The sequence below is a fragment of the Glandiceps talaboti genome, chromosome 17, assembly GCF_964340395.1.
Source record: "Glandiceps talaboti chromosome 17, keGlaTala1.1, whole genome shotgun sequence".
Lineage (NCBI taxonomy): Eukaryota > Metazoa > Hemichordata > Enteropneusta > Spengelidae > Glandiceps > Glandiceps talaboti.
In genome coordinates, this window is record NC_135565.1 from 3,395,147 (window position 1) to 3,408,436 (window position 13,290).

A 13,290-nucleotide genomic window follows, 5' to 3' on the forward strand; every position below is an offset into this window, starting at 1 on the left:
TTTACCATACCTGTGACCCACCTAACTACCATCTCTGTCAAGGGGTAGTACGAGACAAAGTGACACTTTTGACTGTTCACAGCCCCAAGGGGAGAGATCACCATGGGTGAATTAAGTCAAATGTGTCACTTCGTCTCATACTCACCACATTTACACATCCTCTGCTAAAGATTTACCACGGTGGAAAGACATGGTCAAATATGACTTTTCGTATAGTGACACTTACACTTGATATTAAGAATGGGGTGTAGTGAATACACAGAGACCGAATTCTGAAAAAAAAACACCAAATCAGCTTAGTCAAATTCTGCCTTTAATTTTTGGTGCATTCACGTCCACAGCATGAAACTAGATCATTCCTATCGCCATGAAATGTTCTAGTAACGGTTATATTAGTTTCAACTCACTCTTTTCAGTAACACTATAAACTCCATAGTGAAGTGTATGAAGTGTCTCATATCCAATTATATAATTAGTCTAATGTATCTCAGCCAATCAATCAACCGACTGCGCATGAATATCCATATTTCTATCTCTGACTCTATCCTCTTCACCTCACTGCAATTATAAGTCTACACTTCCTATATATATATAAAGGGACTCTTTTGCTGTTTGTGTGTTTGTTTGTTTGTTTGTTTGTTTGTTTGTTTGTTTGTTTGTGTGTGTTTGTTTGTTTGTGTGCTTGTTTGATTGTTAGTTTTGTGTATGTCTGTCTGTCTGTACGTACGTACGTACGTACATACATATATGTATGTATGTATGTATGTATGTATACAATGTCATTGAATATGTAACTGAAAACGTCACTGTGTACCTAAAACGTACTGACTATGTACCTGAAAACGTCACTGACTATGTACTGAAAACGTAACTGACTATGTACCTAAAACATCACTGACTATGTACCTAAAACGTCACTGACTATGTACCTAAAACATCACTGACTATGTACCTAAAACGTCACTGATGACTGTGCACCTGAAAACGTCACTGATGACTGTGCACCTGAAAACGTCACTGACTATGTACCTGAAAACGTCACTGACTATGTGCCTAATTGTCTGTGATATGAAGAAAAATGTCGGATTTTGATAATTGACCCTGAAGGTCAAGGTCAAAGACCAAGGTCTCAAAGAAAGTTTACACCAAATGATATAGGAATAGACACTAGCTAGACTGGATTTCCATGTATCAAAGTCTTTCCCATATGATTGTTCGCTACAAATATGGCCACCATTCAGTTCAATGTTAGGTGAGCACTACAAGTAATGTCCGTATTTTATATTTCTCGTCGTCTCTTATGCTGCATTACCTTAGTCCTCACTTTGAAAGAAATTGGCCAAACATAAATGCTACAGATGGTAAATAGCGTGGTTGTGATAATTGACCCGGAAGGTCAAGGTAAAAGCTCATTTTCTTACAAGAAAGCTTATATATGATTGTATGGGGGGGGGGGGGTTAGATAATTCAATGAACTCTCTTTTTTGGAGCTTTTGAGTTATGCAGTAATATATTGATTTTCTACTCTAAAATATCGCCACCATTCAATAAAAAATAATATGAACATGAAAATAAAAAATAATATGAACACTAAAACTATAGCATGTGTGTATATTTTCATCTCTTATATTACTTGTGGACATGATTTAAAAGAAATTGACGCCAAATGAATAAGACAAAGTGTCTGTGATAGGCAAGAAATGGCTTCATTTTGATCATTGACCATGTAGGTTGAAGTCAAAGGTCAAAGTCTTGTACCTACTAACATGGAGTAGACACTTTAATGGTTTCTCTATGTTTTACAGTTTTGAGTTACTAGTATGCTGTAAATATTGATTTTTAACTACAAATATGACCACCTTTCGGTCAAATTTGCATATATCGTATATGTACCGTATGACATGTCACCTTTGTGTCAGGTTTAAAAGAAATTAGATATTGCATGTCTGAGAAATTACATATTTATGGACAGACAGATGAACAGACGCATAGACGGTCGGTCATATGGACTGATCCCATTGTAATAGTTCCCCCTTCTTGGACTAATATAAAAAAAACAAGATAATTGAGAGAAATGTTAGTCTTGCACACTGCACCTAAATGATGTCATAGTTTTGAGTTTTGTACACTGCACCTCAATGATGTCATCGTAACCAAATAATTGATGGGCACTGTTTTACAAACGCTAGCCAATAGGAAATTGCCATGCCATCCTGTTCATGGGCGTTCTGTACAAGTTTGAGTATAATAAGCCCAGCTCCCACCAAACCTGGTCAGTTTAGAGGAGTGCGTGCTAGGCTGCTATAAAAAATCTCCCACATCAAGACTTTGACGGACTGTCCAGGTATCGCAATGAGGTGAGTGTTGGACTTCAAATATTTAGGTTATCAGTGACAGTATTAATTAACAAACTACCACACTTCGCAAAATGAAACCCGATAGTTTGTTTATTCATAAGGAAGTTTTATTTCAAGGTTCTGTTGTTGTGCACTGATGAGCCACAAACGTTATGTTTAACTTTTTTCCTCATTACACGTATCAAGGTCACACCCTGCATTGAAAATCATTTAAATAAACCGAATTTCAGGCTTGATGCCATTGACGTTGTTCTTTTGTTTTTGTTTTCAAAGTTATATTTAGATTCTAGGAAAAACATACAATTGAACATTGGAACAAGAACACTCACTTCTCTTTTCTGATTAAGGGAAGTACTAACGTTTACCGCTGCATTAAATTGCATTAGAATAATATCATTTAACTTAAAAACCCTCTTTGTATCAGGATTAAAATTAAGATGTGAAAAACTGTTGTCTAGCAGAGTTATAGAAAAACTCGACATCAGTCCAGAAAAAAAAATAATTCCGTGTAATGTTATTTGCTCTGCTGATATACGATAACATTAAAACGGTGGCCAAGAATTGAAACCCATGACTGCCATTGCTGCATTCGTGTATCGAGTATGTGAATCTGGATAAGGGGACAACCACTGTATATTGTCTATATTTGAAGTCTTTATCTTAGAAGCAGGCCACACCTAGCCAGCTTTCGGAAATTTGTTTTTATGATTGTATTTCATACTGCCCATTCGAATTCATACTGGTTGTTTGCTAGACAGTGTATATTGGCCATCTGTTCCGTTTATATCCGGCCATTTGTGGGTTTTTTTCTCTAAATTTCTACGAACTGTCTGACTGTACTGGTGCAGTATGAATGGGGACGATATATTGGGTTCCAACGTAAGGCTGTAGTGTTCAAGCGATGGTGTTAATATATATATTCGTTAGATGCACATAAGACTATGTAACGGTACGAACTGTGTTTGTATATACATGTAGTTGAGATAGATTGGGATCAAAGTTATTAGTTGTTACATTGAGTATACAAATTTACTGAATTCATGGCACCATTTACTACTGATACAACTCAAACCCCATTTTCGGGCAACCACATATTAAATATTTCATATATTAAATGTAATTGTGAATCTTGGCATACTGACGTGACAACATAACCAATGTTTTGCCATCGACTGTAACAATGTCAGAAGGATTGATGATATGTACCAACATTAATATTTTCACTAGAAAGGTAATCGAGGTGTTTCAATTGGGTAAACGAAAAGAACGTAAGAACCGTCAGTATAATTGAGAGTTTTGTCATTGAAACTAAACGAACTTGACAGCTTTTATAAATCTATGGTCAAAATAGAAGAAAATAAATGATTTAGTGACAATTATTTCTCTTTTTGTTCTGAATATAGGGCTACAGCATCTGTTTTGATTGTTATGGTGATAGTATATTTGTCCTGTGGTGTCAACTACATAGAAGGTAATGAATGATTTTGAGGGAATTCGACTTTAATCCTTATTCAATCGATCGATCGATCGATCAATCAATCAATCAATCAATCAATCAATCAATCAATCAATCAATCAATCAATCAATCAATCAATCAATCAATCAATCAATCAATCAATCAATCAATCAATCAATCAATCAATCAACCAACCAACCAACCAACCAACCAACCAACCAACCAACCAACCAACCAACCAACCAACCAACCAACCAACCAACCAACCAACCAACCAACCAACCAACCAACCAACCAACCAACCAACCAACCAACCAACCAACCAACCAACCAACCAACCAATCAATCAATCATTCAATCAATCAATCAATCAATCAATCAATTAACAAAACATTTCTTTTACTCTGTATAATTTATAATATTAACAATATTTATTACCAATATACAATACTATTATCTTATCTATAAATGTACAAGATATATCAATATATACTATTCAGTGTGTCAGAATAAATATTGAATACAGTAATTACAAATAATATTTCTGATCAGCGTCACAAAATATCGTTTTTAAGAACTAAGTCAAGCTAAATCCGATGTAGTGTATCACGTCACGATTGTGCTGTTTACTGTCCTTTCTTTTGTGAGCACTCGTTACTCGTAATTGGATCAAAATAATAAATTAATATCGTATGTGAACTGTGAATTGATAGATTGTGTATTTTAAATGTTCTAAGTCTTCAAAATTGAGTGGTTCCGGTTAACCGAGCCCCACCTAGGTTTTCACGCCGACCCTAAACGTTTTTTACGTATTCGAGAAAATAAAAATAAAATCGTGTGAAGACTCGCAAGAAATAGTGAATGCGGACACTGACATCAACTTAAAAAGACACTATAGAACTGTTCTTCCAATCTATTATGGCTGTACATATGAGAAGAAACCAATAACACAGAAACCATATGGAAAACAATGGAAAACATAACTACCTGAACTAGATCTACACTCAGTGACACATATGAAAAAAAATATGAAAAAATAAAATCTATCTACCCCATCTATTCTAAAATTGAGCGTAATCGGAACCATGCAATTTTTTTTGTTAAGCCTAATATAAATGTAAATGCCGACCTACTATCGTTACCTACACATTAATCTGTGTAGTACTAGGCCGTTCTAAAATCCATTATTTTGTAAAATACGTAAGTGTTACAATAACAAATACTTGATTGGCTATGTAAATGATCTATTACCAACAATGAATATTCATTTCTTGTACTTCTATAGGTGAATGTACTGCACCAGACCCAGCTCCAGAGACGCCTCTCAAATACAAAGGTGGTAGTGCACCTAACTTTGACCTTACTACTGAATATATGATGGAGTTCGAATGCGATGCATAGGATCGAGGGCACAGCTTCATTCACATGTGCAGCTGAAGCTACAGCATTTACTCCGGCATTCTCAGCGCTACCAACTTGTTTAGGTAATTGTTCTCCTGAACATTTGTTGATGGGGCACCAGCTGAGTTTATACTCATTTAGGCGTAGTTTTTACCGTAATTTTAAAAATGTACTCGTGTTAGTGTACCTATTGAAGCATACTTAACAACCACTAACAATTGACCGAACTCCTAGTCAAACCCGGTATTAAGATATAACTCATAAACGATCTGATGACGTAAGATGTAATTTCACATACATATAAAATGTCCTAATATGCAATGAACTGTTCTAACAATGTCAGAACACAATTGTAATATTATAGCAGACATACATTGACATTCACATTATATTGGAATGGTTTTGTTAAGTATTGACATGTATTAAACGCTTATAAACTAAGCTTGTGCCACTTTAAGTCACCGACTATTTATATAGCTAATCTTAATAATTCGTTTATTGATTTATCTTTAGGCAAACAGTTTTTGTTTTGTAGTTAATATGTAAATCCATATTTACCTGTTGGAAATAAATGGGATTGCAAGCATGTTAAAGTTAAAGTGATCAGTTATTATTTTACGTATACCCTCCGTTATTGAAATTAACAACACTACCTCTGAATAAGCAATAATTATGACATATCAAATTCAAATGTGACGAGGCGTAAATTATAATAGCGAGGATTGGTCAATGTTTCATAGATTTTGACAACATTCAAACCCATATAGAATAGCGTTAAAAAAAAAACAGTACTGGTATTTGAATTTATAGGTATTTAACCCAGAGGTGTGTAATTGACTGACGTAGATTTTTTGATAATTTATTTGTCAAGTTTGTAATTGTAATTGTATCGTCAGTCGTACAGGAATTTGACACACACTCTCTCTTTGCTTTATTTTACAAGTCTTCGATATTTAATTTGCATTTTCATTTTCAGATACCTGTTTGACCCCTGGCGCTGTACCAAAGAATGGAAAGTACAAAGGCACAGCCCCAACTTTCCCTGCAGCCAAAGACAGCACAATAGAGTATGAGTGCAACGAAGGTTACACTGGTGGTGGTACCATTACCTGTAGCGGTGGTATGTGGGATCCAGCCACTATTCCTACTTGTACAGCTGGTCAGTAACAGTTTCATTTTATTAACAATACACATAAGAAGAGTGTCATTTATCAATTTCCCTATCAACTATATATAAATATCACTGTAAGGCCTAAAAAGGTGTTTGGTTCTTATTACCCGACCTCCAGTTTTTCATTGTCGATCATAAACTTGGAACAAATAGAGCCAATGGCGTTGTAGCACAACTGTACAGGTTTTAAAAATATTTACCCACATGCTGATCCATACAAGGTATAGGCGTTCATTTGCCTAATGATTTTCCAGTTGTCTATCCAACATCCCTGTTGTTATCTTTACAATATACGTGATCATTTGGCTGTTGATATGGGCGTAGTCATGGTTGCTAGGGATATTTGCATACGTTTTTTTAAATAATGTTTACTCACTTGCCTACCAGATGATGTTGTTATTTGACCAAAATATACTGCCATTTGGTTGTTGCTAAAGTTTTTTGCCCCAAAAAGACATTTTTTTACCCAAATCACATACCTGTGATGCGATTATTTTGCTTTGAACAATTTCCTAGCTTGACACCAAAAGAAATCTCCCCACCAAATACCAAGGCAATCGGTCTGTTTGTTTTTGAATTTCAGTCACACACACACACACACACACACACACACACACACACACACACACACACACACACACACACACACACACACACATACATACACAAACAAACACACACACATACATACATACATACATACATACATACATACATACATACATACATACATACATACATACACACACAACACACACAATACCATGCCACACACACACCATACCACACACACACACAAACACACACACACATACACACACACACCACAGACAGACAGACAGACAGACAGATAGATAGACAGACAAAACCACATCGGAACCACATAATTGTTTAGGCCTAAAATAGAATACAAGAATAAAAGTACAGGAAACATTCTAACTATACAACCAATAAACTTGCTTGAAACAATTTTTTAGAATAATGTACACATTTCTAGTTCATGTACTTAATAAATTCGTATGTAAATGGAGTAATTGAAAAAGTAACAACATGTACATCAATTGCAGAAAGCAACGCTACCCCAGAATCTGAAACAGAGAAAAGCAGTGCAGAAATAGCCTGCATCAATCTAATGGTCTTGACAGCTATGGTACTATCTATCACTATTTTCGTCAATATGTAGTCACAACAAGGTGAGATAATTTTTTTTATTATTTTATGTATGTATGTATGTATGTATGTATGTATGTATGTATGTATGTATGTATGTATGTATGTATGTATGTGTGTGTGTGTGTGTGTGTGTATGTATGTATGTGTGTGTGTATGTATGTATGTATGTATGTATGTATGTATGTATGTATGTATGTATGTATGTATGTATGTATGTATGTATGTATGTATGCATGTACGCTACAAATGTGTTTAGAAGTTGAAATCGACAAATTAGTGCACATACGACAATATCTCAGAATATCATGACTATTCATCTTAATACGCACTTGGTAGTCATGAATATTGATTGTTCATCTAATGCACATATATGGCTGCTAAGTCCCATGATGCAACAGTAGATCACTGCTAGAACAAATGATTTTAGTTTGGTGTTTCTTGGTAATCGAAAGAAATTTACGTGATGTGAAACTCCAAATCCATTTTTTTTTAATATCTTTATTTTCTAGGAGTGGTCTTCTCCTTTAAATAATCATTTTAATGTCATCCTTATAGTGTAATAAAGTGACCATGTGGATGACGTCATCCTTACAGTGTAATAAAGTGACCATGTGGATGACGTCATCCTTATAGTGAAAAAGTGACCATGTGGATGACGTAATCCTTATAGTGTAGTAAAGTGACCATGTGGATGACGTCATCCTTATAGTGTAATAACGTGATATGTGGATGATGTCATCCTTATAGTGTAGTAAAGTGACCATGTGGATGACGTCATCCTTATAGTGTAATAAAGTGACCATGTGGATGACGTCATCCTTATAGTGTAATAAAGTGACCATGTGGATGACGTCATCCTTATAGTGTAATAAAGTGACCATGTGGATGACGTCATCCTTATAGTGTAATAAAGTGACCATGTGAATGACATCTTCCTTATAGTGTAATAAACTGACCATGTGGATGACGTCATCCTTATAGTGTAATAAAGTGACCATGTGAATGACGTCATCCTTATAGTGTAATAAAGTGACCATGTGGATGACGTCATCCTTATAGTGTAATAAAGTGACCATGTGGATGACGTCATCCTTATAGTGTAATAAAGTGACCATGTGGATGACGTCATCCTTATAGTGTAATAAAGTGACCATGTGGATGACGTCATCCTTATAGTGTAATAAAGTGACCATGTGAATGACATCTTCCTTATAGTGTAATAAACTGACCATGTGGATGACGTCATCCTTATAGTGTAATAAAGTGACCATGTGGATGACGTCATCCTTATAGTGTAATAAAGTGACCATGTGAATGACATCTTCCTTATAGTGTAATAAACTGACCATGTGGATGACGTCATCCTTACAGTGTAATAAAGTGACCATGTGGATGATGTCATCCTTATAGTGTAATAAAGTGACCATGTGGATGATGTCATCCTTACAGTGTAATAAAGTGACCATGTGGATGACGTCATCCTTACAGTGTAATAAAGTGACCATGTGGATGACGTCATCCTTATAGTGTAATAAAGTGACCATGTGGATGACGTCATCCTTAGTGTAATAAAGTGACCATGTGGATGACGTCATCCTTATAGTGTAATAAAGTGACCATGTGGATGACGTCATCCTTAGTGTAATAAAGTGACCATGTGGATGACGTTATCCTTATAGTGTAATAAAGTGACCATGTGAATGACGTCATCCTTATAGTGTAATAAAGTGACCATGTGGATGACGTCATCCTTATAGTGTAATAAAGTGACCATGTGGATGACGTCATCCTTATAGTGTAATAAAGTGACCATGTGGATGACGTCATCCTTATAGTGTAATAAAGTGACCATGTGGATGACGTCATCCTTATAGTGTAATAAAGTGACCATGTGGATGACGTCATCCTTATAGTGTAATAAAGTGACCATGTGAATGACATCTTCCTTATAGTGTAATAAACTGACCATGTGGATGACGTCATCCTTATAGTGTAATAAAGTGACCATGTGGATGACGTCATCCTTATAGTGTAATAAAGTGACCATGTGAATGACATCTTCCTTATAGTGTAATAAACTGACCATGTGGATGACGTCATCCTTACAGTGTAATAAAGTGACCATGTGGATGATGTCATCCTTATAGTGTAATAAAGTGACCATGTGGATGATGTCATCCTTACAGTGTAATAAAGTGACCATGTGGATGACGTCATCCTTACAGTGTAATAAAGTGACCATGTGGATGACGTCATCCTTATAGTGTAATAAAGTGACCATGTGGATGACGTCATCCTTAGTGTAATAAAGTGACCATGTGGATGACGTCATCCTTATAGTGTAATAAAGTGACCATGTGAATGACATCTTCCTTATAGTGTAATAAAGTGACCATGTGGATGACGTTATCCTTATAGTGTAATAAAGTGACCATGTGGATGACGTCATCCAAACAGTGTAATAAACTGACCATGTGGATGACGTCATCCTTACAGTGTAATAAAGTGACCATGTGGATGACGTCATCCTTACAGTGTAATAAAGTGACCATGTGGATGACGTAATCCTTATAGTGTAATAAAGTGACCATGTGGATGACGTCATCCTTATAGTGTAATAAAGTGACCATGTGGATGACGTAATCCTTATAGTGTAATAACGTGACAAATTAATATTAATTTCATTTTGCATATTTTTATTCATAAAACAACTTTATATGTTTTCCTACTTGACAAAAGAATGGGAAACAACATATACCAAGTCTATGTTTGAAACTCATTAAATTACAAGACACTAGTGTCTGAAAAGTTTGTTATTATACGTACAAGTACAATATAAACATTTTACATATTTATTTCTTAATTTTTGGTTACAAACGAGGACTTATTGTATGTTATTTCACGTTCTTTTTTCATGTACGTAGGAAAAAGTGTTAGAGTTGTTTTATGAGTACAATTTTCCTAAATAAATACCTTATTTGTCATCCATATGGTCACTTTAATTAATGTTATCTGTGTTTTATTTATTTCAGTGAATTAAAGAAGGAAATCTGGAAGCAAACACTTGTATGGGAACGTTATCAATATCGACTATAACAACTTCCTCACTAATATTATTTCCTGGTTTTCAACCTTTTAAAATTCTTACTTCGTATTTAAATTAAGGTATGATTTGAACCAATCGCAATGTAAATATGTAGGTAATCAGTATTGCCTATAGGGGGGTAATCAGTATTGCCTCTAGGGGAGTAATCAGTATTGCCTATAGGGGGGTAATCAGTATTGCCTATGGGGGAGTAATCAGTATTGCCTATAGGGGAGTAATCAGTATTGCCTATGGGGGAAGTGGAACCAAATATATCATGACTTTTCAAAATAAATATTTTCGGTATAATTTTACAAATATGACGTAAGAGGCAAAATAAAATAAAATAAATAGCCTATAGTTTGTAAATAATATACGACAGCCATGCCACACTATCAGATAACACCCACGTCTGTACTGCTCTGTCGGACTGTGCCTGCTAGATCAGAAGATTTAGGACCCGCCTTGAACTTGCGATTAGAAGTTCAAACAGAGGTCATTATGTACAACTTGTAGATTAAAAAATCAAACAGACAGTATAGTTTCTGCTTCTGGTGTAAGAATGGTTGTTGTTATACAGTGATACTTGTTACCTATTTGCACTTGATAAAATACTTCTGTTTACTGTTACGTTGCCGTAATATTAAGGGGTTGTCTCTTAAATCAACAGTGAAAGGCGGACATGGTCATTTTGACAACTTTTATAGCCTAACGATATTTGATTGGCTGCAACCATATTTGGTTGTACTGTGCAGGATAGACTGTCGATAGTCGTTCGTGCCTTTTTTGCTACGTTTTATCTAAACCTAAAGTCGTCGCCTCGCTCCGATCCGGACAATACTATAACCGATGTACTGATCAGTGGGTGTCGGAGGCACGTTCGTGCCTTCGGGCAGTTCCCTATCAGTATGCATTAGTATTCTGAATCAGTGCTACGGAGCGAGGCGACGACTTTCTTTCAGATGAAACGTAGCAAAAAAGGCGCGAACGACTGTCGAAAGTTTATGTGCAGGATATTGGGCAGTGTAGGACGACAGTCGTGGTTAACAACCTGACAGGGCTGAATAACATGATGTATGTTGATACAGTCCATATATCCTGGTTAAAATCATATCAACATGATGTATGTTGATACAGTCCATATATCCTGGTTAAAATCATATCAACATGATGTATGTTGATACAGTCCATATATCCTGGTTAAAATCATAACAACATGATGTATGTTGATACAGTCCATATATCCTGGTTAAAATCATATCAACATGATGTATGTTGATACAGTCCATATATCCTGGTTAAAATCATAACAACATGATGTATGTTGATACAGTCCATATATCCTGGTTAAAATCATATCAACATGATGTATGTTGATACAGTCCATATATCCTGGTTAAAATCATATCAACATGATGTATGTTGATACAGTCCATATATCCTGGTTAAAATCATATCAACATGATGTATGTTGATACAGTCCATATATCCTGGTTAAAATCATATCAACATGATGTATGTTGATACAGTCCATATATCCTGGTTAAAATCATATCAACATGATGTATGTTGATACAGTCCATATATCCTGGTTAAAATCAACATGTGTATGCAAATTATTGAAAGAATATCCTAAAATTATACTAATTCGACAACAAATGCAAAATTGAGGATTAAGATGGCTTCAGTCAATTTGTAATATTTATGGATTACAACTTTTATATTTCGATGCAAAAGAAGAACTATACCTCTTTGAAGTCATAAGTAGTCAATTTAATTTGAAAAGTTCTTATGTGGCTCCCCTTTTTCTGTCCATATTTATAATGCTTTTATACAAATATTTATTCATAATATTTTTCAAATCTATCGTGTGTATGTGTGTGTTGTATTTCCTTATATAAAACTAATACTAGTATTTAATATTCCTGGGACATATCTGAGTCATGACATAGTGATAATCGGTGTTTGTTTATGACAGTATCATACGATAACAGATTTCGATAAATTTGTTATACAGAATACCGATTTTATCGAATTCCTAATGACTATATACTCGAGATAGACACTGATTTGATATACTGAATAGATATGCAAAGTAACACCAATTGACTGATTCAAAAATTGTCATGTCGTCTAAATTTTGTGCAAAATATTGCAATGTTATCTCCCAATAGTTTTCTTCGTTTAGCTTCAGACCACTCTTTTTAGTGGTCTGAGGTTCAGCCAAGGAAAATACGAGTGACCTAAGGGGTCTTTGTCACTACCAGTCTGGCGACTCGAGTGACAAAACCTTTTGGTCACATATATTTTCAGGCTGAATGAAGAAAAATATTGGAGAATAATATAATTATACCACAGCCACCAGTACCTAAGAAAAATCGGGGAACGTCATGGCAAATTTGGACGTTTTGACTATAATTCGAACACAGCAGAACCAGTGACGTAGACACTCGTTGTCGTGACGTTGCACGATCAGCGTATAAATTCCATAATTATTTGCTAAACTTTACTCGTGTGTGGTATAATAATATAAAAATAAGATAAAAATTAACAGTAGTTCTTACTAAATTTAGACGCAATTATATCTTATGACATAAAATTCTAACTTTTCATGTCCAAGATGATGCCTGGGAATCACAGAAAAGG

General features: G+C 35.1%; 1 long non-coding RNA gene across 1 annotated transcript; it reads left to right on the forward strand.

Annotated features, from left to right (window-relative positions):
• The first annotated feature begins 2,287 nt into the window (after positions 1-2,287).
• LOC144448531 (uncharacterized) lies at positions 2,288-11,839 on the forward strand. The gene is made up of 6 exons (XR_013482108.1): positions 2,288-2,357; positions 3,761-3,828; positions 5,100-5,298; positions 6,192-6,374; positions 7,454-7,579; positions 10,592-11,839. It is a non-coding gene; the product is annotated as an uncharacterized LOC144448531 (long non-coding RNA).
• The last annotated feature ends 1,451 nt before the right edge of the window (positions 11,840-13,290 follow it).